General features: G+C 37.3%; 1 pseudogene; it reads right to left on the bottom strand.

Annotated features, from left to right (window-relative positions):
- Window positions 1-1,336: 1,336 nt before the first annotated feature.
- Window positions 1,337-11,073, bottom strand: LOC118894060 (annotated as a pseudogene).
- Between the last annotated feature and the right edge of the window lie 205 nt (window positions 11,074-11,278).

Raw genomic sequence — 11,278 nt, 5'->3', positions numbered from 1 at the left:
CAGAGAAAAAAAAGTCCTACAAAATGTTTCTCCTCTTCCTTATACAGGTAGATGTACCCTAAAAGTCTCCATTCTCGGTGTATCTTAATATTCTGCTTTAATAATAAATTTCCTTCATCATTTTCATGTTGTATTACTACAGAACTGTCTCTCATTGTGTCTTTGTTTTTCAAAATGCCGAAGAATTAAATGTAACTGTTTCCTCACCTGTCCTCAAACAAACTTCTTTAAAGAGTTGTTTTAAGTAGTGTCATTTTTTTTCAAACTCATTCTCTTCTCAAGCTACTGTACTTTGAGTTTCATCTTTCCCTTGCCACCAACATTATTTCTTGATCACCAGTTGCTTCCATGTTGACAAGTACCTGTCACCTCCTTTCTGATACAATATTAGTCAACTTCCCACCACTATTTATTCAGGAGATAGCTTATTGATCTTGAAATATTTTATTATACTTGTTTCCAAGACACCAAAATTCTACCTTCCCTTGCCTTGCTTTTCATGTTTTTTATTTATAAACACATTAAGCACTACTTTGCCATGACAGCTAAGCATACTTTACAACTCTTAACACTATTGCATATGGAATATAATACCCTTACAATATAGTATAAACCCTTATTATAATATATATCAATATTACCCTTAGGTAGTATATGTATATTATATAATACCTTATGTAATACCTATATAATACCTTATATATATATAATACCTAATGTAATATAATACCTTGTCTGAATCAACATGTGTTGAAATACAAATTTAATATATTTGAGAATATAGGAATTAGAAATCAGAAGGAAAGAAGCTAAGGTAGAATTATGAACACTGAGCTCAGTAGATACTCTACATTTGTCTTCTACCTTTATAAAATTAGAACCTGCTAATAATCTTAAGTAAATTGTTAAAGTAATATAGTTTTGCCCTGATTCCATTAGCCATAATACCATAAGGTAACTGCTACTATTTGGCCTCAATTTTCCATTTTCAAGGTAACACTGATGTTAACTTAGTTTTCTACTAAGTTTATAATGAAGTTGTAGGGATCTAGAATTCTCATTCACATTGTTTGAGGTTTTTTTTTTTTTAAGTTTGAGTTATATTCATATCTGAATATCTAACTTAAAGTAGTAAAAACAGAAAATGTTGATTTAAAACCTTAATCCTATTGCTTAGTGCGTGTAATAAAAGGTAATGTAAAAAGATACTGTTTATAAACAACATTTGAATATTTTTGTTATATTCCTTTCCAAAATGAACTTTAAAGTCAGTGGTTTAAGAATCATGAATGTCCCTGCTAGAAGGCTTTTTTTCCCTCAGAGTTTCCTTTTAGGATTACTTTGGTGTTTCGGATCTCCAGTGATAAATGTTGTCACTCATTTCCAAATGCTGTAAAGATGATTTCCCCAGTGATGGTATTTGGCTAAATTGGTCCAGCATCTTAGTTGTAGATCGTAGTCAGCAAGGTTCTTATGAACAGTCTCATTATCCAGTACCTTATCTGTTGGCAGGCAGATATGAAATATTGTAGTTGGCTCATGTGTATATAGTCCTACAGAAAAAGACACACTCTCTGAAGATTTGAGTAGCATGGTCACAAAATGTAGAGAATAAAGCATGATAAGACTTACAGTCTCCAAACTAAATTAATCTTTATATCCAGAAAGAGCCTGTGTTTTCATATTTACACTTCATGCCTTAAACATTTGTATTGTGGCACCTTGGAAAGCTGTAGGGGATAAGAGGGTTGGTGGAAGTCATGCCTATGGAACTGAATTAGCAATTAAGTTCTTACAGTTGATCAAAAACTTTAGCAATGTAAAGGTGTTGACCCCTTTCACCAACACAGTAGACTCAGGTCTGTAATCCATGTTTCTCTTTACTTAGGTTGATAGAAAATACATCTTGTTCTTAAATTTTATCTTTCACTTTCATCTCTTCCAGCCAGAAAAATCTACTTAACCTTCATCACTGAATGCTCTCACCTCCCTCCTGTGTCCCAAGCTTGTTCCAGATGCTTTCTTTTTCTTATAGCCATTTTCTTTTATTAAAGGCAGAGAGAATTCAATACCTTCATTTTCTCATAGCTCTTCTTACACCTCTAGGTGTAAGAGATATGAGAGTCATGATTATGTCATTTCCTACTAATCTTGCTGTGCAAAATGGGATAGTAGACTGATAGGTACAAGCATAGACATGGGCAAAGTTCATCTCCTGCAGATTATATAGAGACGTAAAGCATACAGACCAGTCACGAATTTAAATGTGTTGCAGGTTTTCATCATTTGACTAAGGTCTTGTCTCTCCAGCCATTTGTCTATCAACTTCAACACAAGGGAACAGTGGTAGCCAAGGCAAGGTGGCATTGGAGGGTATACCTGATAGGTAAGGCCCTGCTTAAGGCCCAGTGGAGCTCTGTGGGAGTTTGGGATTCTGTTTACATTGAGACAAACTATTGGGTTAGCCAAAACGTTCATTCGGGTTTTTCTGTTAAGATGGTATGGAAAAACCCAAACGAACTTTTTGCCCAACCCAATAACTCTGTTGCCCTACAAAGCTGGACAAGACCTCGAGCTACTTCCTATGCTTTCAACTGATCTGCCTAGGAAAAGGGTTGAGAAGGAGTGAAAAGGAGTCAAGTTTTAATACTTCAGTCCACAGGTAACTCAGTACTTGAAGATGGAATATCAGATTTGGAGAAGGATGTCTGTGAAGTCTGGAGCAATTCAGTAACTGTTTAATCTTCTGAGATCTATTTGTAAATATTGGGAAAAGGGAGGGCTCAATCCTGTTTCCCCCTTTTTTTTGCTGTCTATTTTCTTTCCAAAAGTCCTTCCCTATGGCTCATGTTATATTCCAAGGACTTCACATTTATATATCAAACTCTGTAAAACTTGTATATCCTATCCACTACTTGACATACTTAAATGAGAAATTTTAATTTTTCACAGATCTCTTTTGGCAAATGCTCATTTTGGATAACTGTACCCACACTCAGCCAATTATCATATCTAAAAATAAAGCCATTTTGAGACATTATTTCCTTTACCTCACCAGCCTATAGTGTCTTTAATTTCTATTCTAATTAGAAAACATGTCCTGATTATGTGTGTTTATCTCTCTATCCTTCTTTGCACCTAAGTGCAAGACTAAGTCACTTATGGATTGCTGTAATAGTCACCTGACATGGGTCTCTCCTTTTATTCTTTATTCTTTATAGTCAGTGGTCCACTCAGTGGATAAAGAAATCTTAAAAATACATATAAGATCAATGTGACGTCAAAGCCAAAAGAAGAATCTTTTGGTATAGAGGAAATTAAAAATTGCGTCAAATGCTGACTAGCTGAAGATGTTTACAGACTAGCAAACACAAAATTCAGCAATGTAAGTGTCATTAGTGATATGGATAAAAGCAGTTTGAGTGAAATGGTGTGGAATGAAGTGGGATAAGAAGAGAAAGGCGGTGATAAACCAGAGATTTGGGTGAAAGAAATAAGGAAATGGATAAATAGCTGGAGAGAAATGTGAAGGAAGAGAGATGTTTGGCATGAGAGCATGCATGCATGCACATGTGGTTGTGATAGATTTCATTGTAAAAGACATCCATGTATGTCTGTATAATGGTGGAAGAAAATCCAGAAAAGGGAGAAACTTGAGATGCAGAAGAGAGAAATGGGATGAGGAATCTGAGATTTGAGTTCATGGTAGACAAAGCAGCTAAATCTAGAGGATAGAATCATGGAGAGGAGGAAACATTGATGAACTTAATCTCAAACTGTGCCAGCTCTGCTTCCTTCAAATATTTGCTTACCTGTAAACTACTTGTATGCTAGATGAAGAATTACCAAGAATTACAGCAGAAGGAAGTAGCAGGGAGGCTAAAGGCTTAGCAAAAATAGCTACATGTAAAACACTGATGGATCTCACAGATACAACCTGGAATGAAAAAAAGTAAGAAATCCCACATCAGGCATAACTAATCATCAGTGATAGAAATAAAAATAGTCATCTTTACCAGGGGAATTGATAGTACTGTAGAGGGATCACAAGGTAGGATTCTGAAGTGCTTAAAATGTTATGTATTTTGATGCGGGGGGAATTACATGGGTATATATCAAACATCAAACCATACACTTAAGATTTTTATTACTTTCTGCAGGTACACCACGTAGCAATTGAAAAACAAACAAACAAAAAACCCATGCATATTTTATAATCCCCTTGGATTAGTCAGGCTACGATCATTATTTGAATTAAGTGTAGCTAGATAAACTGGTTTATTCCTCCTTTCGTCACACACAAACAAGCCATTAAATCCTGAGCCCCACGAGAGCGGGAGATTTGTCTGCTTTGTTCCTTGACATATTCCAGCTGTTCAGCAGTAAGATTTAACAGCTGTTATCAAATGATGAGTGTTTTCATGACTCAGTATTTTGGGCAAACAACTCTGCCTGTTAACTCCCACCCCATTTTACTCTATATAGTGTGAATATGAATAAGCCTGAAGATGTTTAAAAAAGAAATTTTCTCAAGAGTTCAAATTTATCCATTTATTAAGTCTCTGAATTTGGGGACACACATGAAACAGAAATACCAGCAGATACCTTAATTCTGGTTATATAACTGGCATATTATCGACTCATTTGGTAAACTGCCATCCAATATCAAAATTAGTATTTTTCATCATTTTGGGTAATTTGTCTATTACTGTAATATTAATATGTTTGCATGATCTTTGAACATCTAGTGTTATAAACTTTATTTTCAGGAAGTGTATAATTTGCATAAAATTTAAGGCTGGAGATATTCAAGTTTGGGGCTATAAAAGATGGAGAATGAAAGCAAGAAGGAATTCTCAAAACTTCCCTAAATCCAACAGTCCCACATAAAGCAGGAGCTGCAGACCGTAATCCACAGATCTATGACAATGACTGGGGACAAGTCCAGGGCTCTTTTATACATTTCTTAAATCTTCCCTGAAATAGAGGGAGTTGCCCTACAGTGTGAACCCTGAAACACCCACCAGTGTGACAGTTCCATTTTTACTTCTCCCAATAATGAGCTACGGAAAGAATATATAATAGGAATATAGAAGTCTATAGGTGGATGGGACCAAATTTCACATAAGTGAAAAAAAATCAGTAATCTTCCCTCTGAGCTGTACAGATGCTACCATTTCTTGCCAAATCATGAGCATTTAATTTTCTCCAGTAACAAATCAGTGACTGGATGCAACGTTATAGAGGAAACTAGGCAAATCTCATGTGATTTCCAGTAATTCATTTCCAACTCAGAAACTTTTGTTTATACACTTATCCCATGTAGATGTGTCTCTGAGATGCTCTAACACAAGTGCTATTTTACTTCTCGTTTGAAAGTTTTCCTCCATCTTTTGACAGTAATAGTAGGTACCCTCTCAAACTCATATTCAAAATTAATATAATTTTAGACATAAAGGATACTGACCCTAAAACTTTAAATCTTCATCTGTCTTGTGTTCCTCTTTCTGGGTTTCCTTACCTGCAATATCCAGTTGATATTTTTTATCTAGAATAGCAGGTGTATTATGTGTTCCTGTAATCTGCAGTGAGATTAAACTTAAAAGACCTATAAGCCTTCTCAGAGTGTCATTTGGTAAGTGTTTGAAGATGGGGGAATTATAAATTATACTTGCATTTGACCTATTCCATCTCCTAGATTTCCTAACTTAATCATTTCACTTCACTACAGGTCACCAAACCCCCTTACATAATGGTAGTATTAATCATGTTGCCAAATCTACAGTTAGGGTACCTTGCTTTTCTATGACTCTAATGTTCTTTACAACATGTCTGGGACAGGGGATGTTTTTGGATATCTCAGTCCTAAACTTAATTTATGCCTTTTCCCTCACTGTCTCTTTGTATGCCTTAAGAGAAATGTGACTATCATTGCCAAAGTTTCCTTGGAGAACTTGGGAGATAGTAAGACTTTTATCTCTCAGACATGTTCAGTTAGTCTCACAAGTATAACAGTCTCTCCTGTAGAACATTTTCAAGACCCATTATAGGTGTGCCATTCCTGTTCCTATCTGCACCTCTGCCTCACACCCAGATAACAGTCAGACTCACATAATTAAATCCATTTATCATTTGTTTCCTTCTACAATGGTTTTGTTCTTGCAGAATTCCTCTTTTATATTGTTTTTAATTTTTGCTTTAAAACTCCATCATATTTAAAATTTCAATTTTTAAAATTTGTATATTTGTATAGCTTAGTTTGGGCTTACGTACTTAAAATTCCAAGATGATATGCCATTTTTATTAAATGTTTCTTATTTTCTTTACAATTTCCCATTTTCCATTTTTTTTTACTTTATTTTATTATTATTTTTTTAACATCTTTATTGGAGTATAATTGCTTTACAATGGTATGTTAGTTTCTGCTTTATAACAAAGTGAATCAGCTCTACATATATATATATCCCCATATCTTCTCCCTCTTGCATCTCCCTCCCACCCTCCCTATCCCAACCCTCTAGGTGGTCACGAAGCACAGAACTGATCTCCCTGTGCTATGTGGCTTCTTCCCACTAGCTATCTATTTTACATTTGGTAGTATATAAAAGTCCATGCCACTCTCTCACTTCATCCCAGCTTACCCTTCCCCCTCCCCATGTCCTCATGTCCATTCTCTACGTATACATCTTTATTCCTGTCCCACCCCTAGGTTCCTCAGAACCTTATTTATTTATTTATTTTTAGATTCCATATATATGTGTTAGCATATGGTATTTCTTTTTCTCTTTCTGACTTACTTCACTCTGTATGACAGTCTCTAGGTCCATCAACCTCACTACAGATAACTCAGTTTCGTTCCTTTTTATGGCTGAGTAATATTCCATTGTATATATGTGTCACATCTTCTTTATCCATTCATCTGTCGATGGACATTTAGGTTGCTTTCATGTCCTGGCTATTGTAAATAGAGCTGCAATGAACATTGTGGTACGTGACTCTTTCTGAATTATGGTTTTCTCAGGGTGTATGCCCAGTAGTGGGATTGCTGGGTCGTATGGTAGCTCTATTTTTAGTTTTTTGAGGAACCTCCATACTGTTCTCCATAGTGGGTGTATCAATTTCCATTCCCACCAACAGTGCAAGAGGGTTCGCTTTTCTCCACACCCTCTCCAGCATTTATTGTTTGTAGATTTTTTGATGATGGCCATTCTGACAGGTGTGAGGTGATACCTCATTGTAGTTTTGATTTGCATTTCTCTGATGATTAGTGATGTTGAGCATCCTTTCCTGTGTTTGCTGGCAAACTGTATATCTTCTTTGGAGAAATGTCTATTTAGGTCTTCTGACCATTTTTGGATTGGGTTCTTTGATTTTTTGATATTGACCTGCATGAGCTGCTTGTAAATTTTGGAGATTAATGCTTTGTCAGTTGCTTCATTTGCAAATATTTTCTCCCATTCTGAGGGCTGTCTTTTCATCTTGTTTATGGTTTCCTTTGCTGTGCAAAAGCTTTTAAGTTTCATTAGGACCCATTTATTTATTTATTTTTGGTTTTATTTCCATTTCTCTAGGAGGTGGGTCAAAAAGGATCTTGCTGTGATTTATGTCATAGAGTATTCTGCCTAGGTTTTCCTCTAAGAGTTTTATAGTGTCTGGCCTTACATTTAGGTCTTTAATCCATTTTGAATTTATTTTTGTGTATGGTGTTAGGGAGTGCTCTAATTTCATTCTTTTACATGTAGCTGTCCAGTTTTCCCAGCGCCACTTATTGAAGAGGCTGTCTTTTCTCCATTGTATATTCTTGCCTCCTTTATCAAATGTAAGGTGACCATATGTGCATGGGTTTATCTCTGGGCTTTCTAACCTGTTCCATTGATCTATATACCTGTTTTTGTGCCAGTACCATACTGTCTTGATTACTGTACCTTTGCAGTATAGTCTGAAGTATGGGAGCCTGATTCCTCCAGCTCTGTTCTTCTTTCTCAAGATTGCTTTGGCTATTCGGGGTCTTTTGTGTTTCTATACAAATTGTGAAATTTTTTGTTCTAGTTCTGTGAAAAATGCCATTGGTAGTTTGATAGGGATTGCATTGAATCTGTAGGTTGCTTTGGGTAGTAGAGTCATTTTCACAATGTTGATTCTTCCAATCCAAGAGCAAGTTATATCTCTCCATCTGTTTGTATCTTTAATTTCTTTCATCAGTGTCTTATAGTTTTCTGCATACAGGTCTTTTGTCTCCTTAGGTAGGTTTATTCCTAGGTATTTTATTCTTTTGGTTGAAATGGTAAATGAGAGTGTTTCCTTAATTTCTCTTTCAGATTTTTCATCATTAGTGTATAGGAATGCGAGAGATTTCTGTGCATTGATTTTGTATCCTGATACTTTACCAAATTCATTGATTACCTCTGGTAGTTTTCTGATAGCATCTTTAGGATTCTCTTATCTTTTTCCATCCCCTCACTTTCAGTCTGTATGTGTCCCTAGGTCTGAAGTGGATTTCTTGTAGATAGCATATATATGGGTCTTGTTTTTGTATCCATTCAGCCAGTCTGTGTCTTTTGGTTGGAGCATTTAATCTATTTACATTTAAGGTAGTTATGAATATGTATGTCCCTATTACCATTTTCTTAATTGTTTTGGGTGTGTTATTGTAGGTCTTTTCCTTCTCTTGTGATTCCTGCCTAGAGAAGTTCCTTTAGCATTTGTTGTAAAGCTGGTTGGGTGGTGCTGAATTCTCTTAGCTCTTGCTTGTGTGTAAAGGTTTTAATTTCTCTGTCGAACCTGAATGAGATCCTTGATGGTAGAGTAATCTTAGTTGTAGGATTTTCCCTTTCATCACTTTAAATATGTCCTGCCACTCCCTTCTGGCTTACAAAGTTTTGCTGAAAGATCCGCTGTTTTATGGGGATTCCCTTGTATGTTATTTGTTGCTTTTCCCTTGCTTTTAATATTTTTTCTTTGCATTTGATTTTTGAGTTTGATTAATATGACCTTGGTGTGTTTCTCCTTGGATTTATCCTGTATGGGATTCTCTGTGCTTCCTGGACTTGACTGACTATTTCCTTTCCCATATTAGGGAAGTTTTCAACTATAATCTCTTCAAATATTTTCTCAGTCCCTTTCTTTTTCTCTTCTTCTTCTGGGACCCCTATAATTTGAATGTTGGTGGGTTTAATGTTGTCCGAGAAGTCTGTGCCACTGTCTTCCATTCTTTTCATTCTTTTTTCTTTATTCTGTTCTGTGGTAGTTATTTCCACTATTTTATCTTCCAGGTCACTTCTCTGTTCTTCTCCCTCAGTTATTCTGCTATTGATTCCTTCTAGAGAATTGTTAATTTCATTTATTGTGTTGTTGTTCGTTGTTTGTTTGCTCTTTAGTTCTTCTATGTCCTTATTAAACGTTTCTTGTATTTTCTCCATTTTATTTCCAAGATTTTGGATCATCTTTCCTGTCATTACTCTGAATTCTTTTTCAGGTAGACTGCCTATTTCCTCTTCATCTGTTTGGTCTGGTGGGTTTTTACCTTACTCCTTCATCTGCTGCATATTTCTCTGTCTTCTCATTTTGTGTAACTTACTGTTTTTAGGGTCTCCTTTTCTCAGGTTGCAAGTTTGTAGTTCACGTTGTTTTTGGTGTCTGCCCTCAGTGAGTGAGGTAGGTTCAGTGGGTTGTGTAGGCTTCCTGTAGAGGGGACTGCCTGTGTTCTGGTGGATGAGGCTGGATCTTGTCTTTCTGTTGGGCAGGTCTGTGTTCAGTGGTGTGTTTTGGGGTGTCTGTGACCTTATTATGATTTTAGTCAGTCTCTCTGCTAATGGGTGGGGTTGTGTTCCTGTCTTGCTAGTTGTTTGGCATACGATGTCCAGCACTGTAGCTTGTTGGTTGTTAAGTGGAGGTGGGTCTTAGCGTTGAGATGGAGATCTCTGGGAGGGGTTTCACTGTTTGATATTACGTGGAGCCAGGAGGTCTCTGGTGGACCAATGTCCTGAACTCGGCTCTTCCTCCTCAGAGGCACAGGCCTGACACTTGGCCAGAGCACCAAGACCCTGTCAGCCACACGGCTCTGAAGTAAAGGGAGAAAAAAAGAAAGAAAGAAAAAAAATAATAAAATTATTAGAATAAAAAAATTAAAAAAAATATTAAAAATTAAAAAAAACTTAAAAGTAATAAAAAGAAAGAAAGAAGAGAGCAACCAAACCAAAAAACAAATCCACCAATGACAGCAAGTGCTAAAAACTACATAAAGGAAAAAAAAAAAAAAAAGGACAGAACCCTAGAACAAATGGTAAAAGCAAAGCTATACAGACAAACTCACACAAAGAAGCACACATATATACACTCACAAAAAGAGAAAAAATATATATAATCTATATATATAATAAAAAAAAAGGAAGAGAGCAACCAAATCAATAAACAAATCTACCAATGATAATAAGCTCTAAATTCCAAACTAAGATCAACATAAAACCAGAAACAAATTAGATGCAAAAAGCAAATCCGAAGTCTACAACTGCATCCAAAGTCCATCGCCTCAATTTTGGGATGATTCGTTGTCTAATCAGGTATTCCGGAGATGCAGGGTACATCAAGTTGATTGTGGAGATTTAATCCACTGTTCCTGAGGCTGCTTGGAGAGATTTCCCTTTCTCTTCTTTGTTCGCACAGCTCCCGGGGTTCAGCTTTGGATTTGGCCCTGCATCTGCGTGTAGGTCGCCTGAGGGCATCTGCTCTTCCCTTAAACAGTATGGGGTTAAAGTAGCAGGTGATTCGGGGGCTCTGGCTCACTCAGGCCAGAGGGAAGGAGGGGTATGGAATGCAGAGCGAACCTGCTCCAGCAGAGGCCAGCGTGAGGTTGCAACAGCCTGAGGCACGCCATGTGTTCTCCCGCGGAAGTTTCCCTGTATCACGGGACCCTGGCAGTGGCGGGCTGCACAGGCTCCCGGGAGGGAAGGTGTGGATAGTGACCTGTGCTCGCACACAGGCTTCTTGGTGGCTGCAGCAGCAGCCTTAGCGTTTCATGCTGGTCTCGCTTGCCCGCACTGACAGCTGTGGCTCGTTCCCGTCTCTGGAGCTCATTTAGACGGTGCTCTGAATCCCCTCTCCTCACACACCCTGAAACAATGGTGTCTTGCCTCTTAGGCAGTTCCAGACTTTTTTTGGACTCCCTCCCAGCTAGCTGTGGCGCACTAGCCCCCTTCAGGCTGTGTTCACGCAGCCAACCCCAGTCCTCTCCCTGGGATCTGACTTCTGAAGCCCGAGCCTCAGCTCCCAGCCCCTGCCC

Source organism: Balaenoptera musculus, chromosome 4 (assembly GCF_009873245.2).
Source record: "Balaenoptera musculus isolate JJ_BM4_2016_0621 chromosome 4, mBalMus1.pri.v3, whole genome shotgun sequence".
Classification (NCBI taxonomy): Eukaryota; Metazoa; Chordata; class Mammalia; order Artiodactyla; family Balaenopteridae; genus Balaenoptera; species Balaenoptera musculus.
The sequence above is the reverse complement of the archived record's forward strand: the minus strand, read 5'-3'. Positions and strand labels throughout refer to the sequence as shown.